The 14,992-nt window shown below is 34.9% G+C and overlaps 1 non-coding gene across 1 annotated transcript; it reads right to left on the bottom strand.

Annotated features, from left to right (window-relative positions):
* Positions 1 to 67: 67 nt before the first annotated feature.
* LOC116082816 lies at positions 68 to 174 on the bottom strand. Its single transcript, XR_004115449.1, has one exon. It is a non-coding gene; the product is annotated as a U6 spliceosomal RNA (small nuclear RNA).
* Between the last annotated feature and the right edge of the window lie 14,818 nt (positions 175 to 14,992).

Raw genomic sequence — 14,992 nt, 5'->3', positions numbered from 1 at the left:
CCCTGACGCCCTGCAAGACCCCTGAGATTCGTGGGGCCTGTGCCTCCCAGCTGGCTGCTCTGGTCTTAAAAATATGGAATGCTTCACGAATTTGTGTGTCATCCTTGCGCAAGGGCCATGCTAATCTTCTCTGTATCGTTCCAATTTTAGTATATGTGCTGCTGAAGCGAGCACAAGTCTTTTTTTTTAAGATTTATTTATTATTATATGTAAGTACACTGTAGCTGTCTTCAGATACCCCAGAAGAAGGCATCAAATCTTATTACAGATTGTTGTGAGCAACCATGTGGTTTCTGGGATTTGACCTCAGGACCTTCAGGAGAGCAGAGGGTGCTCTTACCCACTGAGCCATCTCACCAGCCCAGCCTAAGTCTTAACCAGCATGCCTACATTGAAAATAATGTTGCAGTCAACAAGGAAATGATAACAACTTCTGAAGTCTTGATTTAAATTCTTTCAGATACGTACCTAGACATGAGAATGCTGAGCCCCACATTAGTTTGGTGCCTTGATGCTTCTTCACATTGTTCTGTTTTCTGCACAAACTGCACCACTTACTTTCCTAAAAGTCGTGGACAAATTTGAAAGTTCTGTGATATTCCAAAAACCCTTGCCATCAAATGATGTTTCACAAGCTGAATTCACAGATGGGAAAGAATCATTTTGGACTCTCCTTGTACTCCATGAATGAAAAGGGAATTAAATTTAGATTAAAGAAATAAATTCAATTTATATATTTTCAAGTATAAGTATAATAAATTAGTACTTTAATATTTCCATAATTTACTATGTGTAAACGTACAATATAAGAAAACCTGATTATTATAGTGTCACAAGGAACAGGGCTTGTTTTGCTTTAACTGGAGAAACATGTCCAAGAGAGTTGTAGAACAATTATCCCAGCATTCTCAAGTTACTGTCATATTGTACCAGGCCCCTGAGGATTCTTTTGTTTGTAACAACAGAAGGAAGTGAAGCACTCCATACTACAGTAGGCTTAATCAAAGCTTCATTCAGTGTTAAAATTAACCGATACTTCCCCTCTTTGGATTGAATTTAGATAACTTATTTTATTGAACTAAAACAGGCTTTGGCAAGTATAAGGTAGTTATGGTAATGTAGGTTAATGGTGTTAAATATTTGGGGAATATTGATTTCTATCATGGCAACATATGAAGATGGTTATCTAGAAACAAATACCCATCATAAAATCCATAATTAAGCCTAATGTCCTATAATTGCACCATTATATATTCTTTTCCCTTTAGATAAAAGTGCTTAGTAAATTTCTGTACATTCTTTCTAAGGAAGCAAACAGTCATATATAAAGTAGGAAAGCATAAGAGATGACATTAATTCTCTTCCATTGTAAAAACAATGGCAAATATTAATTGATGACATATTTTGTGGCAGGAATTAGGGTGTACATTTACAGGCAGTGCCTACTTATTCTGAACAATAATTTCATAAAGAAAGTGTAATTTTATTATTCCCCAATGCATGCAAGAGAGAACAAGTAAAATAGGGGACTGGACAATTCTAGAAAATAATCTCTTACACTAATTGGCAGAAAAACAACTTTAATTTTGTTCAATTTGACATCCATAATGTTTTTATTAGAAGTTTGCATAGCTTTCCAGTATACTGCAAGCACTTCATTTCCAAAAAACATATTTATTTTTAAAATGTATATAACATAATATAAACATAACAATTTTATGTTTCATTTCTATTGATATTGTTTGCTATAACTGACAAAGTGTTTTATTATAGTTTTTCTTCTTGCAGCTACCTTTATCTGCAGATCTCCCCATAGAATACTGGACTAATGAGTTTTTATAAATTTGTGATACTTTATTAATTTTTCTATCACACTTCTCTAATGCAAGTTAATAAAGGTAAACTGAAATTTTATTTGCATAACTTTTTGTTGTCCATAAGTTTCAAAATGTTCCTGTAGATAGCATTGAATTACATTTATATGATCACAAAATTATAAACATATATAATTTATATATAATATATAGTATACATACTATATATACTAACATTTAGAATTGCTAAACAGAATTTTCTTCAAGAAAATATACATAAAGGTAAAAATATTTCCAAATTTATTCGAGTATTTGTGGATAAATTATATACTTTCTTGCAATACTACAGAGTCTATCATGAATTCTAGTTTTTCTTATATTTGATGCAAGTATAAGTTGAGCTTTTTCAAATTATTAATATACAAATATACAAAAATGCAGAACTACACATAGAATAAATTTTGTAAGATTAATATGCCTTAGTAGATTAATGAGATTTTCACATTATTAACTTGCATAGAACCTTTGTAAATTTATCTATTCAATTCTATCATATCTAAGAATGTGTTTGTCCCTAATATTAAACTAATGCCTTTTTCAGTGTTTGATAGAATAATAAATAATTTACTATTATGTGAAGATGTACTATTTTACTTAGAAGCAAGTTGTTTAAGCTATACTGATAAAAATTGCATTGGTTCCTATTTGTTGATGTGATAAAATACTATAATAAAAGCAACTAATAGAACTAAGAGTTTATCTTAACTTTTAATTTCAGATGGTAAGAATCTAAGGCAGATGAAATAGGTAGGAATACTGAGTGGGACTGGATGCTGAATGCCTTCACATTGAGGGATTTTGATTTTCCACAAGCACCAAGTACTTGTACAAGAGCAGAACTGAGAGTGGTGAGAGACTTTTGAAACCTATAAGATGATCCATTTTTGCTTCAACCATCCCATATCTCTCAAACAGTGTCATCAATTGTTTGAGACAGATTTTAAGTCCTAGAACCTATGAAGGACATTTCTCATTATAATCACTATATTTATTAAAAATATTGATAATTTTAATAAATATGAACCATTGGTATACACTAGGATAAAATAATATTGGGTCAAGTGATTTATTATTATCCCTTTTTAATACCTATATTACAATATTAATTTTAGAAAGTTGTATATATGTACTCATTTTTCAGCTGGTCTATTTTTTGTTTGTTGTTTTTTGCTTTTTTGTTTTTCAAGACAGGGTTTATCTGTGTAAACCCTGGCTCTGGCTCTGGCTGTCCTGGAACTCACTCTGTAGACCAGGTTGGCGTCAAACTCAGAAATCTTCCTGTCTCTGCTTCCCAAGTGCTGGGATTAAAGGCTCAGTTGGTCTATTTTTACAACCAAGTATTGACATGCTAATAGTCGTCCTTTCCTTTTATGCTTCCAAGGAAGTCTTCCAAGAAATGTCTATACTACCAAGACAAAGAACAATGGCAAGATAGAAATGTAAACTTTGAAAGACAAAATTTGCATGATTCTCCACACCTACTCAGTGAACAATAGGCAACTAATGACTGCAAGGAGAGAAAGAACTTGCCTCTCCCAGCGATGAGCTCTTTTAATGGCTATACAATACAAAATGGCCAGCCTTGAAATCAAATATATAAAAACAATAAAAACAAACTCACTAGCTTATATTTATATACTTGTGTAAATAATGTAATGATAATAATCAAAGGGGAATGTGATATACTTGCATTTTAATAAAAATGTACACATATACATATATGCACAAACATATAAACAATAATGAATGGGATGGGGGATTAAATCAATATGGGGAGAATTAGGGAGATGAATGAGTAAAAACAATCAATATGTTATATGCATAATCCTAAAAGATTACTAAAAATATATTAGAGGAAAAATATTTTCTTGAAGATATTGACAGAATTATTTTTTTAGAAAGCTCCAACACAGACTTTGTCTTCAACAAAGACACATCCTTTTCTTCAAGAAGGCATGTTTTGATTTTCTGTTTATATTTTTACTTCCATTATGATTGTTTGATGAGACATGTCTCATCAAAACCATAATCTAGGAACTAGAGATGGAAATTTCATCCCTGGCTTCTTTTCCTGTAATGGAGGTCTGTGACAGAATTAAGATAGTCTTTTAAATAATCAGTGTGATGTAGTAAAGACCGCAAAGTGTTATTCCCCATCCCTTAAAGTTTATTTATTTTATACACACTTTATGTTATGTTTGATTTCAAAATTAATGTAAACTACAAAGCATTCTATTTTAAATGTCACATTTTCCATTAATAAATGTATAGTAAAAAGTCAAAGCCCCAGAATAGTTTTCCAGACATGAACTCAGGAACCAAATGCTGAACTTACGGGCATATACATTCCTTTACATCTAGAAGCATATGTAAAGTGGTAATACTAATATGTCCATTTGTTTCATGCATCAAATATTTTTAAACCTCAGGGCAATTTTTCATAAAATGATTTGGACTAGATGATCATTTTTTTCTTTAATTTATGAAGCCAATGTAGTGCCTGTATGCTAGAGTAATAGGGAAATGTCTATCATGGATGCTGTGATTGGGTTTTTAGTTTGTTTGCTTGTTTGTATGTATGTTTTTACATATTTGATTTTCTGAAAATTTTCCACAAATTCCTCAAGCCAATCACACTTTTAGAAGTTCTTCACATACATACAAGAATTTGTATAATGAGTTCACTAATTAAGATTATTTAATTAATTTACAAAGTACTACATAGATGAACTTGTATTGAGTTCAAATATCTTGAATTTTATTAATGCAAATAATTCACAGTAAAAGTGTCCCTCAGTTTTTAGTATCTATAATTATCACAGATCTATTATTATGTATCTTATTCCATAATGACCTTTGTTCTATCTGTTTATCTATAAATATGCACTTGTATTACAGATGAGAGATCTTTTACTTTCACACAGTTTTAAATATGAAAATAGAGGTTAAGCCTCAGGAAATTGTATAGAAATATAAATTCTTAAATAGCCTTAACTATATTTCAATATAGTAAATTTTAATGTAGTGAGGTACTGAATTTTAAAGCAAGTTTTTTGTGTTCATCTCATGTATTGGCTTCCTTTGCTTCTTTAGTTTTTTATTCCATTTCATATTAATATAATAGCAGAACATTGTTATAAGATAAACATTTCAGATCTAGTCATTGGGGAAAACTCACAATTTTGTTTCAAAAACATAAATCATAGTAATTGCTCAAATTTAGTATTGTATACTGAAAATAATCTGGTTGCCTCTGCCAGCTGAATGTTGCTTTCTCTCTTGGGAGTAGTGCTGTAGAAAGGTTCGAGCAATGCTGTAGTTCCAGAGTACAATCACTGTATCATATGTCTTAACTGGACAGTACAATGTTGTTTGTACACTAGCATCAATGGATGGTTCTATAACAAGAGATATTGAATTTATTGTTGGCTTTGAGAAATATACAGATTGGGTGAGGGGATACAGAAGAATTAGAGTCAGAAAAGAGGACATGGAGGAAAACTTAGGGATCTTTGTTGACTGTTGACATTTTCTAGACTAGCACAACATCAGGAAGACTAAAACAACAATCTGTGTGCTCTATTAAAGATTCAAAAAGCAATAAATCTTTCTAAATTATGCCTTTGCCGGGAATGAAATCATGAAGTTTGATGTCACTCTGATCTCATTAAACTAGGTTGTGAACTTTTCTCCATCAATTTATGAGTAATATTTTTATCCTATTGGAGAAATACATACATAATAAAAATCTCTGAGATACTTGAGCCATATACTTAATCTGTGAAATATGTGGGCTGGTGATACTTAAGGATATTTAAGGATGTCGCACTGGAAGGTCTGTGGTATCTTGATTTCTGCCCACACATGTTACCTATTGGGCATTATCTTTTCCTAACTCAATGGAGGCCATATAAAAAATGTTCCATGTCTTGTTTCATACTTAATACAGTCACACACAGGAGTCAAATGACCTGTGAGAAACTTGCAGTATGAGGAAAGTATATAAAAGAACATTGTATTATCAGTAAAGCCTGTGATAAACAGTTTGTAGAATTTGTTAGTTACAAGCAGTCTTTCATAGCAGTTATGTGTATGGTGAAGTAAACGAACAAAACAAAAACAAACAAAAACTTAAAATGAACCATTTTATGTAGAAAATTTTGGTGTGGCTGAACTGAAAATGAGTCCATCATGGTGTAGCCTATGAACTAACCACTACCAACTATTTTATTACAAATTTCTTTCAAACTTTATCACTAATGGAAGATGATCAGGCGTTTATTTTCTTTTCAATGGCAAAAGAAAATATTGCACAACAAATAAAACATGGCAGCTCTATTGACAATTATTGCAATCTATTGCATTAATAGATTAAATTTAACTAAAAAATTTTGATAACTTTTAACTTTTGTATTTTTGAGCTCCAGTATGAGGAATTGAACCTATAGCCTTCTATATATTCTGCAGATGTTTCACTGCTTGGCTATATTTTGATGATGTAATTTACTTTTTAAAGATTTACTTTTTACTTTTCATTATGTATTTGTGTGTGTGTGTGTATGTGTGTGTGTGTGTGTATGTGTGTGTGTGTGCTGTAGTTGTGCTGTACAGGAGTCTGAGGCGAACTGAATCATGTGTAGTCTCTCCTGGAGGAGGACATATAGACAGTTGTAAGATGCTGCTTGTTGTGGGTACTAGTAATAGAATCTATGTCCTCTGGAAGAAGAATGTGCATTCAGCCATTGAAGAATCTCTCTGGCCCCCAAACTTTTATTTTTCAAACAAATATTGAAGTATTTTTATGTAAAAAGCTTGACCATAATTTGTGTTTGCAATATAAAAAAATTTGGACATATCATATATTTGTGACAACATTACTACAGTCATGGTCATCAACCTATTTATCTGCTACTAATTTAAAAAGACATTGTTTTTCTCGTCTTTGTTCTCTCTTTTTTTCTTCCTGTTCTAGTATTTCTTTTTCTCTTCCTCCACCTTTTTGTCTTCCTTGCCTTCTCTTTTACCACCAAAATACACACGCACATCAGACTAAACCGGTTTAAGCTGCCGCACTTGCTTCTTTTCTGACAGATGTGATGGAAACTGAAGCCGTATGAATTTGGGATAAAATAAAGAATATAGAGATGCTCAATAGGATACTGACCCCAGCAGTAACTACATGCAAATGAGGTGATTTGATCTTTGATAATGGTGCCAGGAATGCACAATGGGGAATGATGAGTTTCTTAACAATAATACTGGGAAACTAGATATTCACATGCAAAAGAATGAAGCATTACCCCATATGATACATAAAAATCAATTCAAAATGGTTTGAAGATACAAGATATCAAGGTATAAAGTTCCTGAAATAAAACAGGAAAAAGTCTTTACATTGATTGACTCAATAGTTTCACTGGTAGGCGATGAATGTACAGGCAAGAAAATTAATAAAATGGACAAGGGAGAATACACCAAGTTCAAAGTTACTTTACCACAAAAGAAACAATCAATGGGGTTAAAAGAACACATACAGAATGGAAGAAAATATGTTCCAACCACTTGTCTGACAGATGGCTGATATCTCATGTCCGTAAGAGTAATTCAACAATACATTTTAAAACCTTGAACAGACATTTCTTCAAAAAAAGGCAAAAATATATGACTAGCCAGCAAGTGTATACCAGAGTTACTGATATTCTTCTTCTTGCTGTTCTTCAGGTAAAGTAAATCTGATGTACAATGATATATTGTCTCATATTAGTAGGGCTCCTATCATTTGAAAAATGCAGGAGAATATGGCAAATGTAGAACACTTGCATATTATTTAAGGTTATTAATTAATTAATTAATTAATTGTGAAACTTCCACAGGAAAAAAGAGAATTGTTAAAATATTAGAAGTACGATGTGAACTTATAGCCTCATTTCAGGCTATTAGTCAAAATTAACTGATTATCAATATGTGGAAGGGACATCTCCATTCATCTCATCTCAGTGTTCCATCAGTGCTGTCCTTTGATTTTGTCACTGTGACAAACTAAGTGAAAGAGTTTACAAGAAAGAAATATTTAATTTGCATTGCACCTTTGTAGATTATATTTAATCATCCTTTGGCTCATTATACAATCAATCAGAAAAGGAATTTGTAGTGGAAAGAACCTGTTGTCTGTGTGTTATGATAAGGAAGCAGAAAGAGATGGATACAAAGTATGAAAAGTAGAGGAGAGGGAAGGAGAAGAGAGGAGAGGAGAGGAGAGGAGAGGAGAGGAGAGGAGAGGAGAGGAGAGGAGAGGAGAGGAGAGAATAAAAAACAGGCATACCAATGTCTCCTACAACCCTCAAACACATGTCCTAATTTCATCCTACTGGGGCTCTTTTTTTCTAAAGAAAAACATCGTGACCATAAACTTATTATATTTTATAACTATTTCTTTATTGTACTATATTGTATTCATCATATTTTCATACATGTATACAATATTTTGGTCACATACGCACACTTGCCCTCTCATGTCCCTCTCTGACTCTCCTTGTTCCCTTTCCTTTTCACCACTAATTCATCTAGTTTCATGGAAATTTTTTGTGACAGAATGAGACTTGCTAAGGTTGTTCACATGAATATCAATACCTGAAGTATAGCTCTACTGCTGGGAAAAAAAAGTCTCTCCAGCCCTCATTAATTATTATCTTCACATAAAATTTTAGGAATTTTTGAAGTTCAATGTTTCCTTCCCATTTTGAAATTGCTGTCCTGTCAGCCCCAATCTTGTGCAGTATTGTGTGGGTAGTCATAGCTGCTATGGGCCTCACATCTTAAAGCTTCAAATATATTACACCAATGACACAGGTTAGTACTAACACATGGCTTTTTAAGGACCTTTCCAACCTGAATTATACCAAATATTAGTCATTATATTAGTCAAAATATTCAATGTCAACACACTAGCTGGGCATGCAGTATGATTCTTTTCAGCCTATAAAATCTAGCATTTGCATAGATATGGGAGAACCATGTTGAAACTGTGTAAAACATAAAGCAGTTTCAGAAAGACAAATACAGTATAATCCTACTTACATGATATTTGTTAATATTTTAATGCACACAAGCATAAGCAGTATGGTAAAAGTGTCACAGATTTTATATTAAATGTGGTATAAGACAATGAGAAAATACTGGAGGTATTTATGAGGCAATTTTTCAATATCATGTCTTACCATGCTGAACATTCAACTAGTTTGTTCTTATATAAGATAGGTGGCTTCTCTTCCTCAAAGTTGTCATAGTTGGTACAGTTCCGTTGATAATTTATTTCAAAATAATGGTTTTTGAGATTTACAATTCTGGCTGAAAACTAATGTGATCAATAATTTCTAGTGCTAATTAGACTAGCTTAAGGGAAATCCAGATGGGTGGCATCATAGTTAGCCTCAGTTGTCAACGTGACACACCTCAATTATGGAATTACTTTGATGAGATTTGTTGGTACCCAACATGTAGGGCATTTTCATGATTGCTAGTTGGTATAGGATGAGCCAGCCAAGTACAGGTAGTGTCATCCCTAGGCAAGAATGCTGGGATTCATAAGAGTCATGGCTGTTCAAGCCAGGGGAACCAAGCCAGCAAACAGAGTTCTTACATAGCCTCTGTTTTAATTACTGCCTGTAGCTTTGTTTTGGCTTCCCTCAGTGATTGACTATAACCTGTAATCCAAACAAAACTGTTCCTCTCCTAAATTGCTTTTGATCAGTCTGTTGGTTTGAATAGTAAAATGGCCCCATAGGTTCATATATTTATATATTTGGTCCCCAGTTAGTGGATGTGTTTGGTATGAATTAGGAAGGATGACATTGTTGGGGAGTAGTGGTTAGCTTGTTAGAGGGAGTGTGTCACTTTTGAATTTCTAAAAGTTCACACCTAAAAAACCCAGTTTCACTTGCTCTGCTAGCTGTCTACAAAATGCCACCAAAATGTCAGCACCATGCCTGCCTGCCTACTTCTACGTTTCCTACCATGATGTCCACCATCTAAGCTTCTGAAACTATAAGCAAACCTATTAAATGTTTTATTTTATAAGTTGTCTTGATCATCAGGAACAGAACAGTATCTGAGACAGCTGTGCTTTGATAGAGCAGCAGAGAAGCAAACTAGAAAAGGTGGTAAAATAATATTTCCAGACATTGTGATGGAAGTTAGTTAAAAGATAGATTGACACTGGGCCATAATTTCCAAGGAGATATACCTATATCCAGTTTTATCTTCATCTAGTGGCTGAGGGTCCAGACCAAACAAAATGATAAATACATGAAAAAATATCTATCAATCTTCTGAAGACATCATCTACTTTCAAATATAGCTCACTTTCTCAGACCTTTTATTTTGAAGTATTTAGCCAACAGTTTCCTTAGTTTTAATGCCTTTGAACTGTAACTAAGAGCTATGCCAATGAGATTTCAATGGTTCAATATACATGTATATTCAATGGTTCAATATACATATATGTGTGTTTCTTTACATCATTTATATTACCAGTATTTTATCTATAACTATATAACATATTTACACCTCTATATGCACCATATTTATCTATCTTTATCATGTATATCATTTATTTATATGCCTAATCTTAGTAGTTTTCTCTCTCCAGATAACGCTGACCAATACAACTGGTGACAGATTGTTAGATTTATACATTAAATTTAGACTGGGCAATTTAAGATTGGCAAGTTTTCTAAAATAAAAACTCCAAACAGATTGATGACATGCTTTTGGAGCTAGAAAGTAGTATCTAAAAACTTTAAAAAAACCTTTCCTCTTTCCACAATGTTAATTTATTTCACAGATCTTCCTATTCTTTTTATGTAGGCTTTTTTCCTTATTTCTAATATGCCCAAGAAAGTCGAATTTCCACTTTATTTAGTAAGCTGAAAAATCAATTCTCCATTTCCTCCATGACTTTTGGAAAACAAAATAGAAATGAAGATAGTGGGTGAGGATTTCCATTTCACTCACAAAGCCCTTTTCCCATGCAAACTCTCACTCATGTTATTAATAAAGATAGGTTCATGTAGGGGAAGTCTTTATTGATATAATGCTTCTCTAATTATGAAGTAATATTCAATTATCAGTATAATTTGATGTTAAAAACAACACAGTTCACTAGTACTTGTCATAGCCTTAAACATACATGCAGGGAAGCAACCTCCATTGGTATCTATGTGCACATTAAATCCAGTGAACCATATGAGGAAGCTAATACCCCCTCTATCTTTGCTCAATGGCCACATAAGGTGCGACTTGTACTAATTTCTGAGATAGACTTTCTTGTGTTCAGTATTATTATTTTACTTACCACACAGTCACAAGAATGACTGTTAAATGAATAAATGCTGGCATTTAATATCTGAAATTTTTTTACTCCGTTCCAATCCTCTCTTGCTGTTTATATGAAGTGACAACCCTCCCCCCACCTAGCTCCCCCTCAATAAATGTTAATGGACTAGTTCTGTCTGTTTTCTAGCTCAGAGGGATATTTCCCCTGGGGAAAATCATGATTTTGCTAATCATTGCTGGAGCACTTTACTACTTTAAAATGCTGTCATGGGGCTTTTAGTTGGTGTCTGTGAAGAAAAGTGACAGAAGATTTGAGGCAGCAGGAACAACCTTCACTCCAGAGTACAAAGCTGCTGGTCATTTTGCGGAATTGGTGTACAGTAAGCTAAGAGATTTCCTCTTCTCCCTGAGGGTTCCAATGAAGGAGTAATAAAGGACCTTGAGACCCTATGTCTTTTATGGGCAGGAAGATTGGAATCTGGAAGGAGATTTTAACTAAATAAGGAAAGATATGGTGTAACTATGCTGAAAGCATGGATCTCGTGATCTCTTTCCACCATTCACCCAGTTCCATAAACTTGGAAATGATGAAAAGCAGATGATAGGGGCCAAGTGGGCCTAAGACTATCTTAGGTCTTATGTCAGTAGCTGAATGAACAGATTTGGAAAGGTCAATTTGTTATTTCCCTCAAAAAATTATAAATGTGTCATTGCATGGCAGCCACATATAGGTCAATTGCTATATAAAGTCTTTAAACTAATAATTTAGATCCTTCATATTGGTTATGGTTGTATGTTCAGCATTAACTTTGAGTAAGGAAAATTAGGGAACTTGAAATTACACACAAACTCATTCTCGTAAGCTCAAATTCTCAGAAGTTTCTCCTTATTCTTATCTATGCTCTTTTAAAGTTCCTAGTGAAGTCTGACTTTTATAAATGTCATCATACAAAATCTAGCTGGAAATGTAGAAACTGTTCCCCAGGAACACTTTTGAGCCTTTTGTTGGGGGAAAAGATGATACCTGGAAGGGTGCTTGCCAGAAGCACTGGACAGAGCAAACCTGAAACAGGTGCCTTGAGTAGATAGAGAGACTATGGATTCCCTAGATCCACTGAATTAAACCTGTGCACACAACAGAACATGTTAATAGGATAAGATGTGTTCTGGCCACATTCCAGATTACTATATTTACTATGAACAACTGAGTTGTTTACCTGGCTGAGACCCAAAGATCTTCCCTTGAAAAATAAGTGGATATTAGGCAAAAATTCCTATGATACAACTCACAGACCATATGAAGCTCAGGAAGAAGGAAGACCAAAGTGAGGATGCTTCATTCCTACTTAGAAGGAGGAACAAAATAAACACAGGAGGTTGAAGATAGGAGAGAAAAGAGGACAAGGAGGGGAAAGGGGGGCAGTATCAGGTATAGGAGGAAAAGGGGGAGATTACAGAGGGGTCAGGAAATTGAACAGAGGTGTGTAGCAATGGGGGATGGAGAACTGGGGATAGCCACCAGAAAGTGCCAGATGCCAGGAAAGCAAGAGGTTCCCAGGACCTATCGGGGATGACATTAGCTAAAATACCCAACAAAGGAGAGAGAGAACATGTAGAGACCATATCCAGAGGTTAGGCATGACTCTCAGTTGAGGGATGGGACCACCCATCCATTTCCAAAATTTTAATGCAGAATGTCTCCTGTCTAAAGGAAATACAGGAACAAAGAATGGAGCAGAGACTAAGGAAAGGGCATCCAGAGACTGCCCCACCTGGGAATGCATCCCCTATGCAGACACCAAACCCAGACACTATTGCTAACAGGAGCCTGATATAGCTGTCACATGAGAGGCTCAGCCAGAGGCTGACCATACAGAGGCATATGCTTGAAGCCAAGCATGGGACTGAGCACAGGGTCCCCAACAAAGATAGGAGAAGGACTGAAGGAGCTGAAGGGGTTTGTAACCCCATAGGAAGAACAACAATATCAACCAACCAGCACCCCCCGCCCCGAGCTCCCAGGGACTAAACCACCAACCAAAGAGTACACAGGGAGGGAACCAGAGCTCCAGCTGCCTATGTAGCAGAGGATGGCCTTATCTGACATTACTGGGAAGAGGGGCCCTTGGTTCTGTGAAGGTTCGATGCCCAAGAGCAGGCAAATGCTAGGGCACTGAAGTAGGAGTGGGTGGGTGGGGGAGCACACTCATAGAAGCAGGGGATGGAGGGATGGGATAGGAGGGTTGCAGAGGGGAAACCGGGAAAGAGGATAACATTTGAAATGTAAATAAATAAAATAACCAATACAAAAAGAAAAATCACATAAAGGATTCTCCCTCCAGAAAAGGATTTAAGTGGTCATTGAAAGGAGAGAGGTTGTCTTCCTCAACAAACCATTATTCTCAGTAAAGTTCTTTACCTGATACTGCCCCCCCCCCTTTTCTCCTCCTTTCCACTCATTGATTTGTTTGGTCTTCAGTGAAATAAATTTTGTGAGGTTAACATTTATTTTTCTATTTAAAACATTATTACTAATTGTACATCTGGTATTTCTACTTTCTGAGAGCTAAGCCATTTTTAGTATATTTTCAAGTGGGAAATATTTTAACATAGCGTTGACATAGTTCAATCCTGTATTTCTGTAAAAGTATCTTTTATTTTCAGATGTAATTGTCTTGGAGACTTACTGTTGAATAAGTTCACCCTTTCTAGTTCCTTCCTAGCTCTTGGCCTGGCTGGTTCAACTCAGCTGTTTTGGCTCAAAACTCGTCTCCAAGATAAGTGATTCAAACTGGCTTTTCTCTGCTACTTACTGCATTGCTTTTCTTGGAAAATGTCCTCTGAATTTCACAAACTGAATGATATTGACTGTGCTAACTGAGCTTAGCTGAACTCCACTGCATTGCCTGAAATCAACTGAAGTGCACTCACTGAACTGCACTCCACACTCCTGTTTCACTCTGTCAAATCTTTCTCTGATTTGTCACTTGGTCTGCTTCTCAAATAGATGTCAATACCAAACATGACTGCTTCCTTCTACAAACTACCTACATTGTTTGGGATTAATGGTGAGTGTCAAGTGCATGGCTTTGTTCCAGCCAGATCATTCTGTAACCTAGGACATGGCTGCATTATTGTTTGATTATATAGACACAGAAGGACTTTGGATGTGATCTTTTGCCAGAGGAGCAGCCATGTTGCTAGATTAAAATTCCTCCACATATTTCAAACATATTGAATTATTCCTGTATTGACTATAGAAATGAATACTCTCAGTTTGTACTTGGCACAAGTTTTGGTACCAACAAAAGCTACTTGAAACCTATGGTGTGACTTTTTCTTCTGAGATCTGAATAAATGCCCACTCGGTACAGTTAGGCAGCAATGACAGATCCAAGAAACATTAGTACCCAAGTTTATCTTGGCTCAATGACTCTACCACTGTATTTTTGATGGAATGAAGGTATAAATTTACTTACATGAGTATGGCTAACTCAAAGGCAGCTTGGACACGCCCATGCTCAACCCAGCATGGGTGACAACTCACACAAAAATCTATGCCCTAGAAGCAGTATGTCAAATTGTTTACAATCACTATGAACCTTAAGATGAGGTAGGGTTGTGTCTTATTAATTTGGTAACATTCTAATTTTCCCAAGGCCTATAATTTTCCATAGGTTTTGAGGATTCTAATTCCTTTTTCCAGGGCCAATGTTTCAATTAGAGAAAGTACTATACAATATCTCGGTTTTTAAGTGTGTGTGTGTGTGTGTGTGTGTGTGTGT

Source organism: Mastomys coucha, unplaced genomic scaffold (assembly GCF_008632895.1).
Source record: "Mastomys coucha isolate ucsf_1 unplaced genomic scaffold, UCSF_Mcou_1 pScaffold7, whole genome shotgun sequence".
In the NCBI taxonomy this organism is placed as follows: domain Eukaryota; kingdom Metazoa; phylum Chordata; class Mammalia; order Rodentia; family Muridae; genus Mastomys; species Mastomys coucha.
The sequence above is the reverse complement of the archived record's forward strand: the minus strand, read 5'-3'. Positions and strand labels throughout refer to the sequence as shown.